This window comes from Lissotriton vulgaris, chromosome 4_1 (genome assembly GCF_964263255.1).
Source record: "Lissotriton vulgaris chromosome 4_1, aLisVul1.2, whole genome shotgun sequence".
NCBI classification, from domain to species: domain Eukaryota; kingdom Metazoa; phylum Chordata; class Amphibia; order Caudata; family Salamandridae; genus Lissotriton; species Lissotriton vulgaris.
The window spans coordinates 1094750003-1094777847 of NC_141691.1; the positions used below are offsets into that span (position 1 = coordinate 1094750003).

Genomic DNA, 27845 nt, shown 5'->3' on the forward strand with positions numbered 1-27845 from the left:
AAGAAGGCTGATAGCCAGAAACCGGTCCTTGGATGCTTGATTCCGGTCTAAGAAAGACATGGCTTGGTAGTTCAGGCTGGACTGTTCCCATGAGGCACAGGGTCAAGGCTGAGTTGCTTATAGCCATTGTCTGACCTAGGGTGGTGTGAAGTGCAAAAAAATGATGGATTTAGGCCCAGATCTTTGTACTGGGGTGAATGTAAGACATTGTTCTGCATTCTGTCCATCAACTGTGTTTTTCGCAATTTTCACCCCGAGTGGGCTGGGTATGCTCAGACGTGAGTCCCAGGCTCTCCACATCACTGGAGTCAAGCTATCCAGGCTGAAGAAGGCTGATAGCCAGAAACCGGTCCTTGGATGCTTGCTTCCGGTCTAGGAAAGACATGGCTTGGTAGTTCGGGCTGGACTGTTCCCATGAGGCACAGGGTCAAGGCTGATTTGCATATAGAATTTGCTGACCTAGGGTGGTGTGGAGTGCTAAAAAATGATGGATTTAGGCCCAGATCTTTGTACTGGGGTGAATGTAAGACATTGTTCTGCATTCTGTCCATCAACTGTGTTTTTTGCAATTTTCACCCCGAATGGGCTGGGTATGCTCAGACGTGAGTCCCAGGCTCTCCACATCACTGGAGTCAAGCTATCCAGGCTGAAGAAGGCTGATAGCCAGAAACCGGTCCTTGGATGCTTGATTCCGGTCTAGGAAAGACATGGCTTGGTAGTTCGGGCTGGACTGTTCCCATGAGGCACAGGGTCAAGGCTGATTTGCATATAGCCATTGTCTGACCTAGGGTTGTGTGGAGTGCAAAAAAACAATGGGTTTCAGCCCAGATCTTTGTAATGGGGTGAATGTAAGACATTGTTCTGCATTCTGTCCATCAACTGTGTTTATTGCAATTTTCACCCCCAGTGGGCTAGGTATGCTCAGACGTGAGTCCCAGGCTCTCCACATCACTGGAGTCAAGCTATCCAGGCTGAAGAAGGCTGATAGCCAGAAACCGGTCCTTGGATGCTTGATTCCGGTCTAGGAAAGACATGGCTTGGTAGTTCGGAATGGACTGTTCCCATGAGGCACAGGGTCAAGGCTGATTTGCATATAAAGTGATAACAAGAGGAGGTACCCCTGAAATTTATTGCAGGGAGGGGGATAGTTACATAGAAAAAAGGTGGTGAGTCCCTGTTATGTACCTAGCAGATTCAATTCGCTAAGGTTGTCATTAATAGAGAAAGGTATGGCTTGCTATAGGGTCAGATTTTTACACCAATCTAAATTAGAGACACATTCAAGGCAAAGTGGACAACTGAACCAACAAATAAAAAACCTTAACTAAATATACCAAACAACCAATTTTTATATGAAAAAAGATTACAAAATTTATTTGTACCTCCCAACTGGGTTACAATCTAAAACAAAGTCAATGACAACAATAAAAAGGTTTAAAACAACCACCAGCAGTGGTAGTGCAATAAGTAGCATGAACAGTCAAAGTTAAAACAGTCGACGCGGCGTTTCAGTGCTTTTTGATTCTGGACACCTTCTTCAGGACATTAAAACATTTGACTCCATATCTATAAATCAAGAAAATATTTTCAGTATCTTATACAAAATTTGATCAGAAAGTCACACTTGCCTAACTAATACTATTCATGGTTTGGATATTGAGCGTGTCGAGCTCTACTACCAACGCTTACTCACCTTCACCCTATGCTTAGACAGTTTAATAATAAAGACTTCATTATGAGGTTATATTTTGAGATAGTTATAGATTATTTCTGTGGCGTGTCGTTACAGATGTACTATCTACCTAATAGTCGCCTTTAACAGTTAGGTCACATGATAGGACACATACCTGTGATTCTGACAGGAATTTGTTTATAACCGTTTCAAATGATTTCCAATCTGTTAAAAAATTCTCTGGAATTTCATGTTTCCTTTAGTCTAGATGAACAGAAAGGTACAAGAGGGCTCAGTTTCGTGATTTTATGCCCTAGAGCGTATCTATAGCTAATGATGTTAAACGAAATTTACCTCTAGTCACAGAGCTAGATAGTTTCTGTGTGCACGGAGGGGCCACCGATAGTTGTAGGGGAGGAGTAATTTTCTTTGGACCTGGGTAGAAAATAATATTTATATGCAGTATTCTTTACTATTATGTAAATGTCTCCCTGATTAACTTTTCATCATCTATTCAATAGTGTACTGACCTGATTTGATGTGTTGTAGGTCGTTTAAACTCTGGGCTTCAATGGCATAAAGTAATTATTTGGTAATTATCCAGATCCTCTTTTCATGGTTAGAGGAAGAAATCTGTAAAAATATCATATGGTGGTCTAAGGCGGAGGTTGGAATACAGGCTTTTTAAGTAGGTTATGGATAGCAAAAAGCACTATGTCCGTTTTAGTAAAAAGGTATAAGGTGAGAAACATGCACCCAAATATCTGTTCTTAACCTTTAACCATTTACTCTAAATAAAGAGCAGTTATAACTGAATACACAGTTTGTTAGTATTGTTGGGGGGCAAGATGTTGTGTGCCAGAAGTTATAGTCTAAAATACCATAGCCCTTGTAAGGCCAAAAACCCAAGTTATTAAGGTTCAGGGTTGTGGTTCAACAACCAAATAGGGGTTACAGATAATATCTATCCTGCGCTATGTGGAGAGTTGCTCACCTCGCGTTAGAACTGCGGCCTCCCTGCTCCTCCGTGCTCGTCTCTTCCTGGGGATTCGAAGAATAACTCATGCGTTATCGGCGTCTGTTTTTATGCAGGCGATTCCCCCTGCGACCCGGAAGTGGTTACTTCCGAGTTAGGAATGGCGCGTTCGAAACGGACAAGCTATATTACTAGATATAGATTCTTATGACCACTATGATGATTTAAGCATCAGGCAACTATATTACAACCATACTACTTTTTTATCAAAAGCGTGTCACCATGTCTCGTGTGATGAACAATGTACATTATCAATAATACTTAATGTGTACTTATCTGGACTTTGTAATGTGGACTAGATGATGATATATATTTTTTACCTATATTGATTTTGTGTATCATATTTACATAGCAAAAGCAGATGATTTGAGAGACAAGAATGGCACCAATGTATATCAGTACCTAAAACGAAATATTGTGTAACTTTGCATATCTTTATAAAGGAAAATGTTTTTATTGACCATCTAGCCTTCACATACACCGAGTGATGCAGATAAGTCGGGGACCAAAGTAATGATATGTGTATAAGTAAACCTAAATATGTGGATGATCGATATCATGTAATGAATACACTGAATTATGTCTATTTTCGATATCATGAAAAGAATACCTGCCTGCATATTAGTAAACTGGTGAGATGACGTTTGTTTAAACTGAATAGGAGGATTGATTAATCTGATACAATCGTAAATAATATTAAGAGAAAGCTAAAATAGGTAGCCAGCCTTCCAACCTTAGCAGGTCGAGGACAAATAAAATATAATACGTTTTTCGTCATCATTGCCCACTTCAATATGGCCGACCTATATACAATTCCGCTTCTTCCATGTAAACCTAAAGGTATAGACAGCGGAAAGAGTCAGTGTGCGTTGAAGACTCTATTCAACTAATTTCATATTTAGAAATACTGTGTGTTAATAGCAGTAAAATTATAAAGAACAATTGTTTGACTTCTACGAAACCGGAATTAACTTCCGGGTCATCACACGAGACATGGTGACACGTTTTTGATAAAAAAGTAGTATGGTTGTAATATAGTTGCCTGATGCTTAAATCATCATAGTGGTCATAAGAATCTATATCTAGTAATATAGCTTGTCCGTTTCGAACGCGCGATTCCCAACTCGGAAGTAACCACTTCCGGGTCACAGGGGAAATCGCCAGCATAAAAACAGACGCCGATATGCATGAGTTATTCTTCGAATCCCCAGGAAGAGACGAGCACGGAGGAGCAGGGAGGCCGCAGTTCTAACGTGAGGTGAGCAACTCTCCACATAGCGCAGGATAGATATTATCTGTAACCCCTACTTGGTTGTTGAACCACAACCCTGAACCTTATTAACTTGGGTGTTTGGCCTTACAAGGGCTATGGTATTTTAGACTATAACTTCTGGCACACGACATCTTGCCCCCCAACAATACTAACAAACTGTGTAATCAGTTATAACTGCTCTTTATTTAGAGTAAATGGTTAAAGGTTAAGAACAGATATTTGGGTGCATGTTTCTCACCTTATACCTTTTTACTAAAACGGACATAGTGCTTTTTGCTATCCATAACCTACTTAAAAAGCCTGTATTCCAACCTCCGCCTTAGACCACCATATGATATTTTTACAGATTTCTTCCTCTAACCATGAAGAGAGGATCTGGATAATTACCAAATAATTACTTTATGCCATTGAAGCCCAGAGTGTAGACAACCTACAACACATCAAATCAGGTCAGTACACTATTGAATAGATGATGAAAAGTTAATCAGGGAGACATTTACATAATAGTAAAGAATACTGCATATAAATATTATTTTCTACCCAGGTCCAAAGAAAATTACTCCTCCCCTACAACTATCGGTGGCCCCTCCGTGCACACAGAAACTATCTAGCTCTGTGACTAGAGGTAAATTTCGTTTAACATCATTAGCTATAGATAAGCTCTAGGGCATAAAATCACGAAACTGAGCCCTCTTGTACCTTTCTGTTCATCTAGACTAAAGGAAACATGAAATTCCAGAGAATTTTTTAACAGATTGGAAATCATTTGAAACGGTTATAAACAAATTCCTGTCAGAATCACAGGTATGTGTCCTATCATGTGACCTAACTGTTAAAGGCGACTATTAGGTAGATAGTACATCTGTAACGACACGCCACAGAAATAATCTATAACTATCCCAAAATATAACCTCATAATGAAGTCTTTATTATTAAACTGTCTAAGCATAGGGTGAACGTGAGTAAGCGTTGGTAGTAGAGCTCGACACGCTCAATATCCAAACCATGAATAGTATTAGTTAGGCAAGTGTGACTTTCTGATCAAATTTTGTATAAGATACTGAAAATATTTTCTTGATTTATAGATATGGAGTCAAATGTTTTAATGTCCTGAAGAAGGTGTCCAGAATCAAAAAGCACCGAAACGCCGCGTCGACTGTTTTAACTTTGACTGTTCATGATACTTATTGCACTACCACTGCTGGTGGTTGTTTTAAACCTTTTTATTCTTGTCATTGACTTTGATTTAGATTGTAACCCAGTTGGGAGGTACAAATACATTTTGTAATCTTTTTTTATATAAAAATTGGTTGTTTGGTATATTTACTTAAGGTTTTTTATTTGTTGGTTCAGTTGTCCACTTTGCCTTGAATGTGTCTCTAATTTAGATTGGTATAAAAATCTGACCCTATAGCAAGCCATACCTTTCTCTATTAATGACAACCTTAGCGAATTGAATCTGCTAGGTACATAACAGGGACTCACCACCTTTTTTCTATGATTTGCATATAGCCATTATCTGACCTAGGGTAGTGTGGAGTGCAAAAAACGATGGATTTAGGCCCAGATCTTTGTACTGGGGTGAATGTAAGACATTGTTCTGCATTCTGTCCATCAACTGTGTTTTTTGCAATTTTCACCCCGAGTGGGCTGGGTATGCTCAGACGTGAGTCCCAGGCTCTCCACATCACTGGAGTCAAGCTATCCAGGCTGAAGAAGGTTGATAGCCAGAAACCGTTCCTTGGATGCTTGATTCCGGTCTAGGAAAGACATGGCCTGGTAGTTCGGGCTGGACTGTTCCAATGAGGCACAGGGTCAAGGCTGATTTGCATATAGCCATTGTCTGACCTAGGGTGGTGTGGAGTGCAAAAAAACGATGGATTTAGGCCCAGATCTTTGTACTGGGGTGAATGTAAGACATTGTTCTGCATTCTGTCCATCAACTGTGTTTTTGCAATTTTCACCCCGGGTGGGCTGGGTATGCTCAGATGTAAGTCCCAGGCTCTCCACATCACTGGAGTCAAGCTATCTAGGCTGAAGAAGGCTGATAGCCAGAAACCGGTCCTTGGATGCTTGATTACGGTCTAGGAAAGACATGGCTTGGTAGTTCGGGCTGGACTGTTCCCATGAGGCACAGGGTCAAGGCTGATATGCATATAGCCATTGTCTGACCTAGGGTGGTGTGGAGTGCAAAAAAACGATGGATTTAGGCCCAGATCATTGTACTGGGGTGAATGTAAGACATTGTTCTGCATTCTGTCCATCAACTGTGTTTTTTGCAATTTTCACCCGAGTGGGCTAGGTATGCTCAGACGTGAGTCCCAGGCTCTCCACGTCACTGGAGTCAAGCTATCCAGGCTGAAGAAGGCTGATAGCCAGAAACCGGTCCTTGGATGCTTGATTCCGGTCTAGGAAAGACATGGCTTGGTAGTTCGGGCTGGACTGTTCCCATGAGGCACAGGGTCAAGGCTGATTTGCATATAGCCATTGTCTGACCTAGGGTGGTGTGGAGTGCAAAAAACAATGGATTTAGGCCCAGATCTTTGTACTGGGGTCAATGTAAGACATTGTTCTGCATTCTGTCCATCAAGTGTTTTTTTGCATTGGTCCTGCATAAGCAGCATTCAGTCAAAGGGAGAATAGCCATGAATGGGAGGTTATTAGAACAGACCGATTTGTACACATACCTAGGGGTTACCCTGAGTAGAAAACTAAACCTGAAACATCATATAGACCTTATGTCCCTCAAACATAGCCAATTAGCAGGGATTTTACTGAAAGAATATCATCTCTCAAATACCAAGCCTATAGGCCCAGCAATCAAGATTTACTAAACCAAGGTCAGGTCCTCTGTTACATATGGTGTGGAGCTCTGGGGTTTTAATGAAGTTTCTCCCCTGACACTAGCCCAGAACAAATTTGTGAGAGCTTTACCTGGCACTCCATTAATTCCTTTGCTATCTGCTTTGGGCTCTAATCTGTTGTTGAAGGAAGTACCATTTAGACCCATAGTATTTTGGCGTTGATTATGGTTAGGGCTTCCAGTTTTATGGTATTTATTTTTTTGTCATTTCCGTCTTTATTTATTAATATTTATTTTTTGCTAATTTTACATGTATTTATTAATATTTATTTTAGGTTTTGTGAAAAAACGAAGCTGAAATGTGTATATTTCTGCATTTATTTAACCAGTCATTGTGCACTCGTGCCTGAACGCCTCACAGGTTTCAATGATATATACACACTCAGATGGTAAAATATGCTCCCAAATTGAAAATGTTTGGGATTTTATAGCTTTACCCAGCGATAGGAGATTATATTTCCAGTTTAGGGTAGGCAGACTTCCAGTTAACTTTTACACCCGAAAATGGTCGACTACGTGTAATAGTAAATGTTTGTACTGCAATGAGCTGGATGAAACAGTACTTCACATTTTATTTGTCTGCCCAATGTACAAAATTCCCAGTGAAGTATGGCTAGAACAAATCTGTTTCAAAATGGGCACACAGTCGAGCGCTATAGCCCTGCACATTCTCATGACCAACAGTAATGAGTTATTTGTTGTAGCTATTGCTATTTTTTTAAGTTGGTCTTGGAGAATTTGTGCAAAGCTTATTAAAAATCAGACCACTGGGGTCAGAGCGAATATCAAGGAAGTCATCCTTGATATATTATGAAGTTTGTGCAATGAATAGTTGATTATATATATATATATATATATATATATATATATATATATATATATATATATATATATATATATATATATATATATATCTGAAGAGCTGCTGACACAGATTAGGTGCAACGACAAAGGTTCCAGCCAGCACCAAAGAAGCAGACACGAGCCCAAGGTGAGTGCAAAAAAGGCTTGTAGCGTTTATTCCTTCAAAAGTCCGCCATAACGCGTTTCACCACCGAGGTGGCTTGATCACATGACAACGTCAACAGATTTTACTGGACCTTATAAACAGCTAGCACTTTAAACACGTGATGCAGGTGTGAGTGACATAGAAAAAAGAGTGTATCCAAGCAACATTTAAGCGCTGTTTAGAAGATAGACTGCGCTTTGTGCAATATCACAAAAAAATACCGAGTTGCTTAAACCAATTAATAGAAGGGCAAACAATTAATAATGTACACCAATGCCAGTAATGTCATAGAGAAAATTTTGCATTTAAAGGAAAAGAAAAAGAAAATGAGTATTCTTTTCACAAAAAAAAAATATATATATATATCCGCATAGAATGCATGGCTTTCGGTATAAATATCCGTAGAAAAATATATGTGTATAAATATAAATGTGCATATACTTTTTAAGGTATAAAAATATATATGTATATATAAAAACATATAACTTCATTAAACCATTTTTACAAATTCACATGATTGATCGCATATATACAAAAAAATGTCAAAATTCATATATTTACACAATGCATATTATGACATTTACTGGACGGTTGGAAGAATATCGGTGTAATACCGTTTGATCAAACAAAACCCTTCTATTATATTATAAAGCAATTAATTGGAAGTCACAGTTGGATAAAGTTGCGAAAGGTGCGTAAAGTGCTGTAAGTGCTCAAAGTAACAGTGAGGATAATCCTGAAAATAAAATACAATTGTTTAAAAAATCCTGAATGTAAAGGATTGGGTGAGAGGCAAAAGGCAGTTACATAGGGCAATTGAAGTGAGGTCTATTTTGAATTAGAAAAGAAATTTGGACCTGAAGCATGGGGTGCCACTAGTCAATAAGGTACACCCGATGCTGGTATAATGCATCTGAAGAATTTGGAAAAGGATGCAAGGGGCTGGTTAACAAAAATGATGGAGATCAACAGACCGAAATTTTCATACATGATTTTCATACATAATTTTGAGATGGGGGATGTGGCTCAAGGACATGAATTACAGACATGTGTGTAAGTCTTCAGTGTTATTCAGACCTCCAGGGCTTTTGCTGTTGAAATTTAGGATGTATCTAGTTTCCAACATGCGCATCATGCGTTCCCTATCACCTCCCTGTTTCGTTTTTGGAACAGTGTCGATGACATAATAGTGGAGATCCTTCAGGTTGTTATTATGGACCTCACGAAAATGTCTCGCCACCGGGTAGGTAGGGTCAGAATTGTTGATCGCTCTGATGTGTTGGAGTACCCTGGCACTAGCTGGTAATTTAGTGCTCCCTACGTACCTTAAGGGACAGGTACACTCCAAGATGTAGATGGCGTACTCTGTTTTGCAATGGAGGGATTTGGAGATCTTGATTTCCTTATTGCTGAAGGCTGTGCAATAGCTAGTTTTATTGATGCCATAATTGCAGGCTTTGCATGTATGACATTTGCTAAACCCCCGAGAGCTTTTAAGCCAATCCTTGGATGGGATAACCTCTGGGCAGTTGGAGACTAAACTGTTATGAAGAGAGATAGCTCTTTTATAAGTAATACTGGGTTTAGCTGGCATCTTATGGCCAATTATAGGATCAGAGCGTATTAGTGACCAGTTCTGGTTGATTATCTTGCTAATCGCGCCCTGTTGGATACTATATGGCACAATAAGCCTGGCACTATCAGGTTCGGTAGGCTTAGTCACAGATGGAGTAGGGGGATTTCTGGTGGCTTTGGGGACTAGAAGGAGAGTTCTGTCCAACTCCTTGGTCTATCAATGGCGGTTTGAATAATGTGCATGGGATAACCTCGTGCGAGGAATCGCTCTTTGCATTCATGTTGAGCCATTGAGAGATCTATGGGGTTGCTGCAAATTCTTTTAATTCTCAGCATTTCCCCATATGGGATACTTCGAATTAAGTGTTTGGGGTGGAAGCTGGTGTAATGGAGGATGGAATTGCCAGCTGTTTCTTTTCTGTAAAGTTTGGTTTCCAAGATGTTATTGAAAATGTACAGTTCTACGTCTAGGAAACAAATGTTAGTTGGACTTAAGGTACAGGTAAATTTTAGATTGATGTTGTTAATGTTTAACAAGTTGACCCACTCGAGGGCTTCCTCCCTTGTACCCTCCCAGACAAATATGAGATCGTCAATGTATCTATAGTACATTTTCACATGTTTTTCAAACCACTCACCAAGGGTCCCCTTAAGGACCAGCTCCTCCCACCAGCCCATGAAGATGCAGGCGTAGCTGGGGGAAAAGCTGGCCCCCATAGCTACCCCACGCACCTGTTGGTAAAAAGTCTGGTTGAAGGTGAAAAGATTATGGTGAAGACAGAAAGTCACCATGTCCAGCAACATGTTGTTATGTTCTGGGCATGCAGGTCTATTTCTGGTGAGGAAGAAATCCAATGCCCTTAAACCATCCCTGTGGTCAATACATGTGTAGAGGGATGACACATCTAGGGTTAGCAGCAGAAACCCCGGATTCCAAGAGAAATCCCTGATTTTGTCCAAAAAGTCACTGGTGTCTCTGAGGTAAGAGGCCAGTCCAGTTACACAGTCCTGCAAGAAGTAATCGATGTAATTGGAGGTATGTTCCAACAAGCCCTTCCTCCCAGAAATGATTGGCCTTCCGGGCGGATGTAAGGAGTCCTTATGGACTTTGGGGATGAAGTAAATGTTGGGAATGGATGGATAATCATTTTTCATGTACAGATATTCCTCCTTGGTGATTAAGCCCGCACTTTTCCAAGCAAGTAATTTAAGGAAAAAAGAGTTAGATGTTTCTTTCACAGCTGCAGCACTGCTTAATTTGTAGCAGCTACGGTCATTCAGCTGTGACATGGCCTCGCTCATGTATTGATCTCTGTCCCAAAGCACCACGTTACCTCCTTTATCAGAGTTTCGAATGATAATCTGGTTATTTCGTTGGAGTTTGGTTACCAGATTATCATATGTTCTGTTGCGCTTATATATTTTGCTACTTATAGCGTTGGTTTTGAAGTTCAATTTTTTTAGTTCGTTAACGATATGTTCATTGTATATATCGATGCCAACACGTGGCATAATTGGATTGAACTTGGATCTGGTTTTGAAGGGCGTGGTGATGATGGGTTTATTTTGTAGGCTTTGGGTTTGACTTGCGAGCGATGTTTGCGAGGAATCAGTGCGATTCTGGGCATGGAGATCCATGAGTACTGTTAGTAAGGTGGAGGGTGGTTCTGTGCATGGCAAAGTTCCCATAGGGCCTTGACTATCTGTTTGGCAAGCAGTTGCTATTTCCGATGTTTTGGGAGGATTCAGAGTATGGAATTTGTTCAGTTTAAGTTTGCGGATGAACTTGTAAATATCCATACGGGTGGTGGCATAATCGAAATTGGATTCTTTGCAATGGGAGAGCCCTAAAGAGAGGATTTGAATTTCTGCTTTAGAAAGGACTGTCTCTGTCAAGTTGATAACTGTTTTTTCAACCTGGTTGTTGGAATTAACTGAGTCCCTGTTCATATTGTCTTCGGTGGAGACGAGCAGATTACAAGTTCCATTTTCTGTCGTCATTAGTGTTTCCAGCGACCTCTCCCTCTGCCCCTCTGGTTGAAGTTTACTTGAGCGTTTCCTTGCTTTCCTCCTTTGGCTGCGTTTGTGGTTTCTCCACTTGCGGCCTGAGTCTGCCGATTTCTTGGTCGCAGCGTTGACAGGCGATCCATTGATAAAAAAACTATTTCATCGCCAGGAGTGGGGATCGCTTTGGGGTCAGGTGGTATCATCCTGGATTGATTCCCTTCATTCTCGCTTTCAGCGGCAGAACTGAAATCCGATTGCGTGGAGTCATTAGAGGCATTTGATGTATTGGCCTGTGGTTTATTTCGGTTTCTTCCAGGTTGTTTGCCACTCTTTAGGGAGTCGAACTTACGTGCAAAGGTAAAAATGCGTCCGCATTCATAATCTGCAAGGTCGCGTTGGAACTTGTAGGCTTTGCGAGCTTTAATCTTTTCCTCCTCTTTTTTAAGACGGGCGGTCATTTCCGCATTCAGTTTGTTAATTTCCTCGGGTGTTCCCATTTGGGCTATTTCATCCGTTAGTGCCACCACTTTTTTTTGAAGTTCAATGCGGTCGATTTCTGCATATTTAACGAGCAAAATTACTAACTCCCTTGAGGAGTCCAGATTTTTTTGCGCCCATTCCTATATATATATATATATATAGTCACTGAAAAAACCATAGGTTTCACACCAGTTATAGTTAGCTGGAAATTTTACTGACATAAAACCATTGAAATTCCCACGTTATAGTTAGTTGGACTCACTATAACTTGCGCACCTGCAATGCACTGCTGATGACATCACATATTACATCACTCATGACATGGTCAGTGACATCACTCATGACATCACTGATGACACCATCCAGTGAATGTGTGTCTTTCAGAAAAATAAATATGTTTTATATATGTATATGTAAAGGTCGATGGAAGAATAAATGTTTAAATAAGTGTCTAAATGGATGTTTTTTAAAAAAAAAAATTGATTGGTTAACTGGCTTATTAAGTGTATCTTAGTGAATACATTTATTAGCGAGTAATGTTTAAATATTTAAATATATGTATCAGTGTTTCACTTTGTGTATAAGTGGCTGCATGGGTTTGTGAGTAGCTACATGTGTGTGTATATGGGTTATTAGATGTTTTTTTTAGTATCAGTATGAGTGTCTGTATGGTTTGGTGGGGGTATTACTTAGCACATAGATGCATCAATGACTGACTCACTGTTTGTATGTGTTTTGAAGACAGCATATGTGCAGGACTGTATGGGTGGATGAATGGTTATATGTGTGTGTTAGTGAGTGAATGACTGTCTCACTAGTGTCTTTATCAGTAACAACATATGTTTTAATCTAGTATATGTGAGTATGGATGTATATGTGAGAGTGAGTGATTGTAAGAGTTCCTGTTTAAATAAGTATGTGTTTCTATAAGTGATTGTTTAAGAGAGTAAGTATGTGTACGTTTCCTTAGAAGTAAGGTGGTAGTGTGTGTATAGCTGTAAATGCCGATCTTAGGGCTGAGTCCCGATTGGAGATTGCCGAGAGCAGACATCTTGGGTGGGGGGACGGCTGCAATTGGTAGCGCTCCAGTCTACCCTACATAAGGAGCCACATTGGAAGCACATGTAAGATTCCTGCACTGAAGAGAGAGTGTTAATGTGGACCCCTCCTGAGGCGGAAGCCGGGAGATAGTTAGCGTGTACCTAGCTCACATATATTTTACTGTTTACCTAGCTGACAAATAGCGCAGGTTGCAGAGTTTTACTCGTTTATTTCGCGCCGACTTTTAAAAATTGTAAATACTTGACTTCACCTCCCTACACCTCCCTGAGCACTCACCATTAGTTTTGACTGCTCCTTTCCCCTCGTTGGCAGCTCGGACGGTCACAGCCGATCTTAGGGCTGAGTCCCGATTGGAGATTGCCGAGAGCAGACATCTTGGGTGGGGGACGGCTGCAATTGGTAGCGCTCCAGTCTACCCTACATAAGGAGCCACATTGGAAGCACACGTAAGATTCCTGCACTGAAGAGAGAGTGTTAATGTGGACCCCTCCTGAGGCGGAAGCCGGGAGGTAGTTAGCGTGTACCTAGCTGACTGATATTTTACTGTTTACCTAGCTGACAAATAGCGCAGGTTGCAGAGTTTTACTCGTTTATTTCGTGCCGACTTTTAAAAATTGTAAATACTTGACTTCACCTCCCTACACCTCCCTGAGCACTCACCATTAGTTTTGACTGCTCCTTTCCCCTCGTTGGCAGCTCGGACGGTCACAGCCGATCTTAGGGCTGAGTCCCGATTGGAGATTGCGGAGAGCAGACATCTTGGGTGGGGGGACGGCTGCAATTGGTAGCGCTCCAGTCTACCCTACATAAGGAGCCACATTGGAAGCACACGTAAGATTCCTGCACTGAAGAGAGAGTGTTAATGTGGACCCCTCCTGAGGCGGAAGCCGGGAGATAGTTAGCGTGTACCTAGCTGACTGATATTTTACTGTTTACCTAGCTGACAAATAGCGCAGGTTGCAGAGTTTTACTCGTTTATTTTGCGCCGACTTTTACAAATTGTAAATACTTGACTTCACCTCCCTACACCTCCCTGAGTACTCACCATTAGTTTTGACTGCTCCTTTCCCCTCGTTGGCAGCTCGGACGGTCACAGCCGATCTTAGGGCTGAGTCCCGATTGGAGATTGCCGAGAGCAGACATCTTGGGTGGGGGGACGGCTGCAATTGGTAGCGCTCCAGTCTACCCTACATAAGGAGCCACGGCATGCCTCCGCGCAGCGGACGCGCGCGGATCAGCGCCGGAGTCACGCCAGAGTCCAGCCCGTCTGCGCCCGTCCACGCTGAGGACGGGCTGGAGAACGGTCTAGGGTCCATACAGGACTCTCAGGTGACCAACTTATCCAAACTGGATATTGTAGCATTAAATAAACACCCATATTATAGATGCACTCATTCCCTGATTGTAGATAAATGGGTAGGTCCTATCTGTTGCCATACATGTAAAAAGAAACTAGTACCATATCACACTGCCATCAAGGAAGAAAGCCCAAACAACCTTAGATGTGGTCTAATTAATGCACGATCAATGGTCAAGAACTCTGCACACTTATTTGACCTCATCACGGAAAATGATTTGGATTGCCTTTTCATTACGGAAACCTGGCTCCGTGAATGGTACAACCCTGACATAGTCCACACCCTCCCCTTGGGCTTTTCTATATGCAGACAAGATCGCATTGAACAGCGCTGAGGTGGACTGGCTATCATTCACAGAGACACCCTTAAGTGCACTATGAAAGAACCACCAAATATACGAGGTGCTGAGAGCCTAAGCTTTTGCATACAAGTCCTAGACAACTTTGCTTTTGCAGGGATACTGATATATCCCCCTCCTGGACATCCCTCCCAGTTTCTTGAAAACGTGGGGGAAGTGTTAGGCGATCTGACTCTCAGATACGCTAATTTTACCCTGTTGGGAGATCTCAATCTCCATCTTGACGACTCCACTGACGGCCAAGCTTCAAGCTTTAAAGAAACTTTACAGGTTATAGGACTAAAACTTCAAACGCTTGAGGCCACACACAACGCAGGGCATACCCTCGACTGCATATGTTCGAATTTAACCAACATACTGGTAAAACCCCCTAAGCCCCAAATCTGGACAGATCACTATTTTATTGACTTTTCCATCCCTTTAAAGGGAAACAGATTAAATACTAAGGTGGCGGTAAAAAAAGGAGCTAACCTCCCCTGTTGGGGAAAAATTTTGGAACACCCTGACCTCGACAAATGGACCAAAGACAGCAAACCCATTTTATCAGGGGATACGCTAGAAGATAATCAAAAATTCGAGGAATGGATGGCCAACATTGGCAATAAGATTAGGAACCTAGGGTCTAAAGGCACTCTGAACAAAAAAAGACAGTCTGCCCCGTGGTTTTCTGATAAACTCAAAGAGCATCAAGTCGACGTTAGACACCTGGAACGAAAATGGCGCCGGACGTATGCGAACGAAGCAAAAGAGGACTATAAAAATGCCAGGAGACTCTATCATTCAATGATTAAAAACGCAAAGAAAACCTACTTTACCTCCTGCATTGAAGCATCCAAAAACAAACATAAGGACATCTTTAAAATAGTCAACAGCTTCAACAAACCTAAAGCTCTATCACGAGAAATTCCACCGTCCCAGACCCTGTGCAATGACATCGCAAACTACTTTGCCCAAAAAATCGACACCCTGACGAAAGACTTCCCACAACCAGTCCTAAAAGACTTTGAGGCAAATCCTGGCACCAATCCAGCCCATCCTTGGTGGACAAAGTTCAGCCATATTACGCTGGAAGAATCCCACCAAAGGATATTGGCCACCTAATCGGGTTCCCCGTTTGACCCCTGTCCCCCAACACTTCTGAGAACTATAATACACGAGGTCAACCCTTGCATTAATTCTATTATTAATGCGTCCCTGCAAACAGGGGATATTCCTTCACAATGGAAACTGGCCGCAGTCAGACCACTACAGAAAAAAGTAATACCTGACCCCACGACACTGTCTAACCTGCGCCCCATTTCCCTCCTCCCCGCAGTATGCAAAATCACCGAATCCCTTGTCAACAAACAACTGATGGCCCACATAGAAAACAACAATATATTACATCCGTGCCAAGCCGGTTTCAGGGCTCATCACTCCACTGAGTCAGCGCTACTATCCTCAACTGAAACCATTCGAGCAGCCTTAGATCAGGGAAAAATGGCTGTCCTGATCCTATTAGACCTCTCTGCGGCTTTCGACACGGTGTCCCATGCTATCCTGTTACACCGCCTGACCAAAGCTGGCATAGCAGGAACCGTGTTCGAATGGCTTAAGAACTATCTGGAGCAGAGACGGCAGGTTGTCATGCTAGGCAACTTTCTTTCTGAGGAGAAGCTCCTGACATCTGGGGTGCCGCAGGGCTCAAGCCTGAGCCCAACCCTTTTTAACCTTTATATGGTACCTCTACTGGAACTTATCTCCACCTTTAACATCAGTACTATTGCCTACGCCGATGACACCCAACTCGTGTTGACCCTTGACAAAAATCAAACTGACGCTGAACAAACTCTGAAAGAGTGCTTATCAGCAACCTTTGAGTGGATGACCTAAAATCATCTAAAATGTAACTCAGCCAAAACTGAGATTGTTCCTTTTGGCCTCAATAATTGTTTCTCTCCAAAGGACTGGTGGCCGGAAATGGTGGAAGCCCCCCCCCAAGACAACTAATTCTGTTCGAAACTTGGGCATCAAGTTCGACAATACCCTCTCTTTCAGTCTACAAGCCAAAGAAGTAGCTGGGGCCTGTTTCAGAACCATCAAAAGCCTTAGGAATTTTTTTGATTTCCTTCCCCTAAGTGCCAGGCGGACAGTGGCTGTAGCGCTCATAACGTCCAGACTGGACTATTGCAACAGTCTGTATGCAGGGCTGAATAAATCGGCCCTGCACAGACTGCAAATGGTCCAACACGCAGCAGCCAGGCTTGTACTGAAACTGCCCAGAAGGTCCTCAGCATCGGCAGCACTGGATGCATTGCACTGGCTCCCGGTGCATAAACGCATCCTCTTTAAAGTACTCACCATCACCTACAGAGCCTACCACAACCTAGGCCCGCTGTACTTGAGGAAGTACTTTCAAGCATATCAGCCGAAACGAACCCTCAGGTAATCTACCACTAACCAACTTCAAGTCCCTAGATTCAGGTTAACAACCAAGGGAGGAAAATCTCTTGCAGTCATCGGAGCAAAGGCCTGGAACAACCTCCCCTTGTCTCTACGCCAAAATACAACGGAACTCAGTTTCAGGAAAAACCTAAAAACCTGGATCTACTCCCTGTCAGAATCAGACTATAAAGCACTGCTATGATCCTCTCCCTGCACGCTCACCAAAACATCATTACCTCTCATCTCTATTAAACATCTTGGAGTCGTAGCCCAAGATACTCCTTGGAGTGTTAGTGCGCTATATAAGAACCCAATCACAATCACAATCACAAATGCAAATAAATGGATGTTCAATAGTTTATTTGCATGTGTGAGTATGTGTGTGAGTAACTTTTGGATGACTGTTGGTGTGTAACAGGATGTATAGGTGTATCACTACATATGATGAGTGAGTATATGTATGAGTGACTATATAGAACTGTTAATGAATGAGTGGATGTGTATATAGATGGTGGAATTACTGAATTGGTTGTTGTAACTGGTATGGGTATCTCCATTTTATTGGAAATGTTAGTTTCTATTTTTGAATATGTGTTTCAAGGGTTACATTACACTGAAAGGAGGTCTGTCACTCTGTCACAAGGATGGTGTCATCAGTGATGTCATGAGTGATGTCACTGACCATGTCATGAGTGATGTAATATGTGACGTCATCAGCAGTGCATTGCCGGTGCGCAAGTTATAGTGAGTCCAACTAACTATAACGTGGGAATTTCAATGGTTTTATGTCAGTAAAATTTCCAGCTAACTATAACTGGTGTGAAACCTATGGTTTTTTCAGTGAATTTAATAGGTTTTTTAAATGCTAATTCCTAACTATAACTGGTGTGAAACCTGTTTTTTTCAGTGAATTCATAGGTTTTTAAAATGCTAATTCCTAACTATAACTGGTGTGAAACCTATGGTTTTTTCAGTGAATTTCAAAGGTTTTTTAAAAGCTAATTTCTTTCTATATCGAGTTTCTAACCTACGATTTTTTTTATAAATTTGCTGTTTTGTGTAAGTATTAATTATTATTTTTTATTTTTTATAATATATATATTTTTTTAATCATTTTTTCCTGAGGCTCTCTGGGTGCACGCACCGGTACACTCTCCGGAAAGCGCACCCAGAGCGCTACTTGCGTTCGTGAAAAAAAATATGAATGAAAAGTAAATAATAACGCAAGACATTTAGTACCATACATATAAAAGCAGTTTTTTTGAATAAGGAAATGAAAATGATTTTGCATTTCCGTGAAACTATCAAAACGTCACTTAGGCGCGCCCCCAGAAGCGCCTACGTTTGCGCCGCGTATGCGCCCCTGGAAGCGCCTATGTGAGCGCCCCCGGAAGCGCTTCGGTGCGCGCAGCGTAAGCGCGTCAAGTCATGTGACCTTAAAATAACACTTTTCATTGGTTGCTAACAGTTTTTTTTACAAAGAATGAAATCCCCACCCATTTCCTTCACTTCTTTCACTTTTGTTACTGAAAGACCTGCCTTTTTGCTCTTGGTTCTTTGTTGCATATCTTGGATAATCATGGCTGCCAGACCATCCAGCAGTGAAGATGACTCCAATGAATTCATTGATGAAGAGCCTCCTCAGCCGAAGGTCAAAGAACAATTTTAATCTAGAATTTTTTTTCCATACCTGATGACCAGAAGAAGGTAAATGCTCCAAAAGTGGAGTGCAGGATCTGTCACACAGTTCTGTCACGGGGTGACCCCACTAAGAAATATTCTTTTGGGAACTCCGCAATGCTTCGCCATGTGGAGAGGAGGCACCCCCAGAAGTTGCCCGGGAAAGTGTCAGGGCTCTGGCACAAGAGGTTCCCAGTGATGGGGCCTCTACATCAACCGGAGGACCAACAACATCGGTGAGGGGGAGATCACAAGAGCTGGTTCCGAACATTCAGCCTGCATTTAACAAAGGCGTCCTGAAATGCAGATACTGTGATCAGCTACTTTCCTTTGGGGAGCAAAGTGTTTTGCTCATGGTTCGAGCATTGGAGAACCATCGCTGCCGTTCCCAGCCCTAATTGTTTTTGGTTTTTTTGCTCCTGTTGAGCAGTTTCCATTCCCTGTTTTTGTTTTTGTTCTAAAAAAAGAAAAAAGTTCTTTTCAGAACTACCTCCAATTCTCTTCAAAGAGCTATATTGTTAAAAAAATGAAAAAGAGTTAGTGAAGTGGAGTGCATTGATAATGGAAAGGAAAATGAGTAAGAAAGAACAGAAAGGTATGAGAGGAGAAAGGAAGTGAAGTAGGGGGGCTGAAAGAAGGTGAGTGTTGGGAAGGAAAGTAAGGAGAAGGAGAGTGAACATGGGGAATGTGGATATTCAAAGAAAATGTTGAAAAGGAACGGGGGTGTGGAAGGGTAGGAAAAGATGCATTGCTGGAGTTGCATCATTTTTGTGACACACTCCAGCAATGCATCACTTTTGCGCTTACAGATACGTCTGAAATACTGACGTATCTGTAAGTACTTGCGACATAATACGTCATATATTTAATATGACGCATGAGTAGAAGACTGAAGGCCTCATTTATGAGGCCATGCGTCACTTTTACGCCACCTGTGCGTCACTTTTTTGTGACGCACCAGTGCTGTAAAAAATGCACCTTATTGAGTCATATTTACAAAGTGACGCATCTAGGTAGATGCATCACTTTGTAAACCCCTGTGCCACATTATACCTACGTCAGGTGTAATGTATGCAAAAGGGACGTATTGACGCAAGAGGTGGCGCAGTGAAATCTATGAGATATCACTGCGTCACTTTTATGACGCTGTTGCATCAAAATCTTGCGCCTGTTTCACAGCAGGCATAAGACTGATGCAGGCCCTTTCACATGGGCCTGGCCCCATGTGAAAGGATGTATTGCTGGAGTTGCATCATTTTTGTGACACACTCCAGCAATGCATCACTTTTGCGCTTACAGATACGTCTGAAATACTGACGTATCTGTTGGTACTTGCGACATAATACGTCATATATTTAATATGACGCATGAGTAGAAGACTGAAGGCCTCATTTATAAGGCAATGCGTCACTTTTACGCCACCGGTACGTCACTTTTTGTGACGCATCAGCAGCGTAAAACATGCACCTTATTGAGTTATATTTACAAAGTGACGCATCTAGGTAGATGCGTCACTTTGTAAACCCCTGTGCCACATGATACCTACGTCAGGTGTAATGTATGCAAAAGGGGCGTATTGACGCAAGAAAGGGTCGTAGAGATGACGCAGTGAATAAACTGGGTTTTCCCCATGCTACGCTCCCCGGTGCGCGTACCGGGCGCTCCCCCCGCGCAAATCGAAAAAAAAATATTTTTTTTCTTCCCGCGGGCCCTTTTATAGCCCCCACATCAAACCTAGTGGGTCAGGGGTTCTACTCTGACCCCTTATGGTCAATTCCCCCCTTTGTTTTTGCCACCTCTTGTGTCTCGATTTTACAGAGACACAAGATGGCGGCCGCTCCGGACTGTTTAGAATGTTTACAGACACGCGAGAGCCAATCAGCTTTCTGCGCGCAAGTCGCGTGGCGCGCCCGGTACGTGCCCCGGTGCGCATACCGGGGCGCTGCCATAGATATATATATTTTTTTTAACCTAAATTACTCAAAATCCACTGGAGCACATATCTTGAGACATTGCAAAGGCACATCGGGCTACCAGTCCCTACAATTTTGCCAAGTTTGGTGGAAATCCATTCAGCCGTTCGGGCTAAAAGTGAAATCGACCGCCCTATAGAAATTAACATGGGGAAAACGCGTTTTGGGACCCCCCTTTTATCTCGGCCCCCGCTTGACGAATCCCCCCCAAACTTTCAGGAAAGGACCGGTGCTTGAAGAGGCCATTTTGAGGAAATTTTCAAGCAGATTCGTCAACCGGTGCCAAAGTTATTCCAAATAGAATTTTGAGATTTAACATTGAAAAAAATCCTAACTATAACTACCTACTGGCGACCGCCAGTAGGTAATATATATATATATATATGTATATATATATATATATATATATATATATATATATATATATATATATATATATATATATGTATATATATGTATATATATATATATATATATATATTCACTGAAAAAACCATAGGTTATAGACCATATATAGTTAGGGATTAGCATTTAAAAAACCTTATTTTATTTGCACAAAACCATTGAAATTCCATATATAGTTAGTTGCACTAACTATATATCGCAGACCCGCAATCCACTGCTAATGATGTCACATATTACATCATTCATGACATGGTCAGTGACATCACTGATGACATCACTGATGACATCTCAAATGACATCACTGATGACATCACTGATGACATCACTGATGACAACACCTAGTGACTGTATGTTTCTGTAAAGTTAAAATATGTCTTACATATTGAAGAATGAGTGGATGTACAAGTGTCTGGATGAAGGATTTAGTAGGTGCATGACTGACTGTATGAGAGAATGATTAAATGTGTCTCACTGAGTGTATGGGTTAGTGATTAAAGTGTCTTAATTTGGCAATCATTATTTATGTTGTTCTGTAAACTGCTGCATGTTTAAATCAGTAGCTATATCAGTAACTATATGGGTTATTGAATGGTTGCCCAAGTATTTGTATGGGAGACTGAGTATGTGTGTGGGTGGCTGGGAGGTGTATAACTCTGTGGATAGATGTGTGAGCAGTTGATTCCCTAGGTGTATGGGTTCAAAAGTGCATGTAGAAACAGCTGTATGGACAGTTGACTGCGTGCATGAGTATATTGGTGAGTGAATGGATATCTCAGTGCTACATGTCAAAGTAAGTGCATATGTAAAACACACTCCATGTGAGAGTTGACATTTATAAATAACTGAACATAAGAGCCAGTGAATGTGTGAGTGGCTGTATGAATCATTGTGAACTTGTATCAAGGATTGTATAAGAGAGTAAATATGTGTTACTATATGTTTGAATAAGTAAGGTGTGTATAACTGTATAGTTGAGGAAATGGAGATGTGATTGATTCTTTGCATGACTGACTAGATGTGTGAGTAACTCCATGGATGTGTGACAGTCTGTGAGTGCCTGTTTACACTGAGTGTATCTAAGGTTATATTAGAGTCTGAAGATGTATTATCACATAAATGATATCATCAGTGATGTAATCAGTAATGTCAAATGAGATGTCAGTGATGTCATCAGTGATGTCATTTGAGATGTCATCAGTGATGTCATCAGTGATGTCATTTGAGATGTCATCAGTGATGTCATCAGTGATGTCACTGACCATGTCATGAATGATGTAATATGTGACATCATTAGCAGTGGATTGCGGGTCCGCGATATATAGTTAGTTCAACTAACTATATATGGAATTTCAATGGTTTTGTGCAAATAAAATAAGGTTTTTTAAATGCTAATCCCTAACTATATATGGTCTTTAACCTATGGTTTTTTTCTGTGAATTTCATTGTTTTTTTAAAAGCTAATATCTATAGCTGTAAAATATATTCTTTATTAAGTGACGTATCACCTAGCCCGTGAGACGCCTCATGATGCATCGCATAACCTTGACGTATCGTCTCTGCAGCGCAAACCAAACCCAAAACGTAAGCGCGCCAGAACACGCTTAAAGATATATATATATTTATTTAACCTTAAATAGACAAAATCCACACGTGCACATATCACAAACGTTCAAAAAACACAATATGTCGGACTCCCGTTACGCTGCCGGTTAGCTGCCCGGTTAACGTACCAGGAAGCACCTTTACCGCGAAAAATCGCAATTTTTTTTTCTTTTGCCCCGCAGGGAACTTTAATAGCCCCCTCATCAATCCTAGGGGTTCAGGAGGGGTCTGCCTTTCCCCTTCCATTCATTTACACCTTTTTTTTTTCCACCTCTTGTCTCTCGATCCTACCGAGAGACAAGATGGCGGCCGCTCCGGACTGTTTACAATGTTGACAGCCAATCAGCTACTCCCGTTACACTGCCGGTTAGCTTCCCGGTTAGCTGCCCGGTTAGCTGCCCGGTTCGCGTACCAAGACGCGTCTCTACGGCGAAAAAATCGGATTTTTTTTTTTTTGGGCCCGCGTGGCTTTATAATATCCCCCTCATCAATCCTATGGGGTCAGAAGGGGTCTACCTTGCCCTCTTTCCTTCATTTCCCCCTTTGTTTTGGTCTCCTCTTGTCTCTCGATCCTACCGAGAGACAAGATGGCGGCCGCTCCGGACTGTTTACAATGTTGACAGCCAATCAGCTACTCCTCAGACTCCCGTTACACTGCCGGTTAGCTTCCCGGTTAGCTGCCGGGTTAGCTGCCCGGTTCGCGTACCAAGACGCGTCTCTACGGCGAAAAAATCGTATTTTTATTTTTTTTATTTTTTGGGGCCCCGCGTGGCTCTATAATATCCCCCTCATCAATCCTAGGGGGTCAGAAGGGGTCTACCTTGCCCCCTTTCCTTCATTTCCCCCTTTGTTTTGGCCTCCTCTTGTCTCTCGATCCTACCGAGAGACAAGATGGCGGCCGCACCGGACTGTTTAGAATGTTGACAGACACCGGAGAGCCAATCAGCTTCGCTTCGCAAAGTTCCAATACGCGGAAAGTTCGCGAACCGGAGCGCTACCCGGAGCGCTGTTACAGATATATATCTTGTTTTAAACGTTAATTTCTCAAAATCCACTGAAGCACATATATTGAGACCTAGCAAAGGCACATCGGGCTAACAGTCCCTACAATTTTGCCAAGTTTCGTGGAAATCCATTCAGCCGTTCGGGCTAAAAGTGAGGCCAACCGCCCTATGGAAATTAACATGGGAAAAACGCGTTTTGGGACCCCCCCCTTTTTCTTGGCCCCCCCTTGACGAACCCCCCCCCAAATTTCCAGGAGCTGCTTAGAAACAAAATGTGCCATTTTCCTGAAAATTTCAGCCAATTCCGTCCACAAACGCCAAAGTTATTAGGCATAGAATTTTCAAAAGTTCCATAGAGAAAAAATCCTAACTATATATACCTACTGGCTATCGCCAGTAGGTAATATATATGTATATATATATATATATATTTATAATTTTTATTTATTTGTTTTAATCAATTTTATCGACCAATGTTTTTATTGACGATTTTATATTTTCTTGCTTATTGTAAATTTGTACAGTGTTATCAAACTATGAATTGCAAACCTATATACAGGAATTGTTGATGACAACAAAAACATGTTTTTAATAACTGTTTGGTAGCATTGATTACTGTATTTTATGGTAATTGGCTGTTATGATTGACTTAATCGAAATAAAGCTTAAATTGAAAAAGTTATTAACAAGAGTAATATTCCTCTGATGCCTTCAGGCTTGCAATTCCGTTTTACCAACCAAGGACCCTTTTATTGGCAAATAGAGGGCATTGTGATCACTATTGTGTCTAGAAATGATCCTCATGTCCTCAATATAAGGTCATATGTCCAGGGAGAGAAAGATATAATCAATCCTACTGATTGATTATATTGCTCAAACGTATCCCCACCTCCCATGTCTGAAAGGGAACTCCCATTGCAAGCCTAGAGTCAACGTAAGCCCAAGATTTGGGTCGCTAGGGCAGAATACCTCTTCAGAGGTGCTAAGTCTAGTTTGGTATGCCCCTTGCCTTCTCTTCTTCCTCAAAGATGCCAACATCTGAGTTGTCAATGGTTTATAGGTGACATTAAAATCCTCAGCAGTTATGGCCGGACCCCCAGGGAAAATACATGTAAGACATACCTCAAGGTCGGTGAGAGTACACAAGTTTCTGTTGTGGCCACCTAGTTTATTATACACATTAAAGATATGAATAATCTTCCCATCGGGAGATACAAGCTGCAGACCAAGGATATCAGGTGAGTCCATGGGAAGCCTGTATATACTGCAATTAAGCACGGTTTTGACCCATATTACAAGTCTACCAGCAGGACGCACCTTTCCCATGGAAGAAGCCTCACAATAGAAACTTGTTAACCCTGGCCGATAAACAGGATTAACATACCATGTTTCCTGGAAAATCATGTGTCAAAGGAACCAACAAAGCAACCCCAATCGACCAGCAGCGTTACAAGAAATAATCTTCCATTCATCAGGGGGAATCCTAGGAGAACTAGTGGCCTCTTGAGAATATTGTTGGACGTAAATTTCCTCCTGGAGTCATTCCCCATTAGTGGGTGACAAGGCTGTAGTTGAAATATTTTCCAGATGAGTGGAGATAGCTCAACAATTCACAAGTGACCCAGTTTCTGGAGGTTTAAGCTTTAACTTGATTATAGAAGGGGCCATGCTGGACAAACGAACTGGCCAGACTATTAAATCCCCTGTCAGAGAATGGGTTGGTAATAGAACTTCTATTTAGTTAAAGTCGGCACCTGCAACATGGTGATGGGAAGCCCTTTCAGTACCTTAGCAAGCTAAAGATAAGCAGTTACGAACACTGCTCAGCCAATAAATCACTTTATTGGTCAGCAAGTCTGTTTCTTCTGTAACCCCTCATGAGAGTTTAGGCACATTATGGATGTACACCGTCCTAGCTGATGCCCTTCCTTTGTAGTCTGAATTGGTTGGTAGCATAGGTTTAGACTATATCTGTTTAGGGACAGATTTTGAAACATCAAATACATGGGAAACAGCTCCCTGTGGTGCCAATTGCACTGATCCAGCTGGTAAGCCAAAAGCCCTCCATTCTGCTGCGTGCGGGCCCACTAAGCAGCCAAGAATTTTTACAAATGGGGCCATGGGACAGGAGGGCATGATTCATCTTCAAAGTATCCTGGTGTAGAAAAGATGGATTAGGTGCCCATGAAGCAGACCTATTGCAAGCATTTTTAGTGGAAAAGCAATAGTCTGTAGAGGGAACCGTTTCATCCCCTAGACCCTTGATTAGCAGTACTTCTGGTGATAGGGGTTGGGGGAGCAGTTGGTGCAAGAGAAACATCTGTGAAATAACTTGCATTGTCAAAAGCTTCACCTGTTCTTTAAGCTCCTTCACTTCTGTTTTCAAAGCATCAACAGTGTTTACAGCATCCCAATTGTTCAATGCACCATGAGGTTGAGCATGACTATTTGGAAGGGTCTGGGGAGATCAGTATCCTGGGCTGCCATCATTGCAAAACTGTTCTCACAGTGAATTTGGATGTTACAAAGATCACATGAAGCAAAAGGATTATCAGCTACCTCCTTTTGTGGTGATGCCCTAGAAGAATACACTTTTGGGAAGCTTGAAGGATAAATAGAATTGGGTTGCTTTAATTTGCCAGCTGCTCCTCTTTTCTCTCCATTTGTCTCAAAATGTTTTGCCAAAAGTTTCCCATGTTCCTCCAAAACAGGAGATGTCAAAGTGGGTTTGAATTTATACTCCACCTCTACCATCAGGGGATTTTTTTGGATGGCTTTTTGTAGGGAGACATTCCCTGTGGCGTCTCTGATGCCTTTCTTTTTCCCACTGTGTCCATCAGATGTGAATTGAAACAATGCAAAAGGCCCCAGATAAAGATTAGTCGTTACCTTGATACAAGTCCTCTTGTTACTGTGGAACCAAGAGGGTGGCCCAGCTCAGCCTTGGTCAGACATGGACGGGCAAGGACAGAATCCCCCCCGATCTGTACTTCGCCCGTTCACAACCCATGTGCAACCTGCGCTGCAGGATAGATGCAGGCACGTTTTCCAAGCCCCCAGGTGTGGGAAGATACAACGCCTCCAGGCACTATGTATCTTGGAACTAGGAGTCCCCCACCACCCACAATACGACAGGAGTGCCTCAGAGATTCAGCACTGTGGGATGGATTCAGGTGCTTTAAGTGCATCCTAAGACCCCCCAGGTGCGGGCAGTTACTGCACCTCCAGGCGCAAAGTCTCTTAGGAGAGAAGAGAAAGCTCCAGTCACTTGATCATACACCACAGTCAATTCCCGGAATTAAAGGTTTAAAGTAAAACATTTACGGGTGCAAAGTTTTCCTTGCAGCCACTGGAGGTGAAAGATAAGTATAAAAGTCACATTCCTCGTGTAGGTAAACCCCAAATTATGTACACCTTAGGAAGCTTCAGGTTACAGCAGGATTTGGACAATTTGACTCATTATGTAAAATCACTTTTTAATCCGGATCCCCAATTTTCATGTTTAAAGAGTTGGCTAAAACTGTCTGTTCCCTCGCAACTTATGAGTTAATAAAAAGGCATTATGCATCATCTGAAAAAACAGAATAAAAGAAGGATTGCAAAAAAGGGGCCAAAAAAAACTAAATTTCCAAGAAATCAACAGCGTTACTCCAGAAGACGCACCAGTGAATAATGCTGTCTCAGAAACCAGTCCAACCCAAATGGGCAGCAATGCTCATTCCACAATGTTAGATTTATCCTCCATTGCCCCTAGCTCAGGGGGTGCACTCATTGTATCGGCTGATGTTCCATCCTCCTCTCAATCTGTGATCCCCATGTCAATTAAACTTAGCCTGACCGCAGACTCTTGTTATGCTGAGCCGTTGCACAATACGGTCATATTTACAAGGGGAGTGACTCTGTGCGTGCCGCAAGCCATTTTGCTGCGCCACACCGAGTCACTTTTAAAGCACAGGGATGCAACATATTTACAGCAATTTGTTGCATCTCTGTGTTACCCCCCTGCGCTGGCGCACAATTTGCTGCCATTCGCCGGCACAGGCACTCTTGCACCATGGTGCAAG

General features: G+C 42.0%; 1 protein-coding gene across 4 annotated transcripts in view; it reads left to right on the forward strand.

Moving 5' to 3' along the window:
• Positions 1–27845, forward strand: part of SLC9A3 (solute carrier family 9 member A3) — a 1201500-nt gene that overhangs the window by 1162728 nt on the left and 10927 nt on the right. The gene's annotated exons all lie outside the window — the stretch shown is intronic.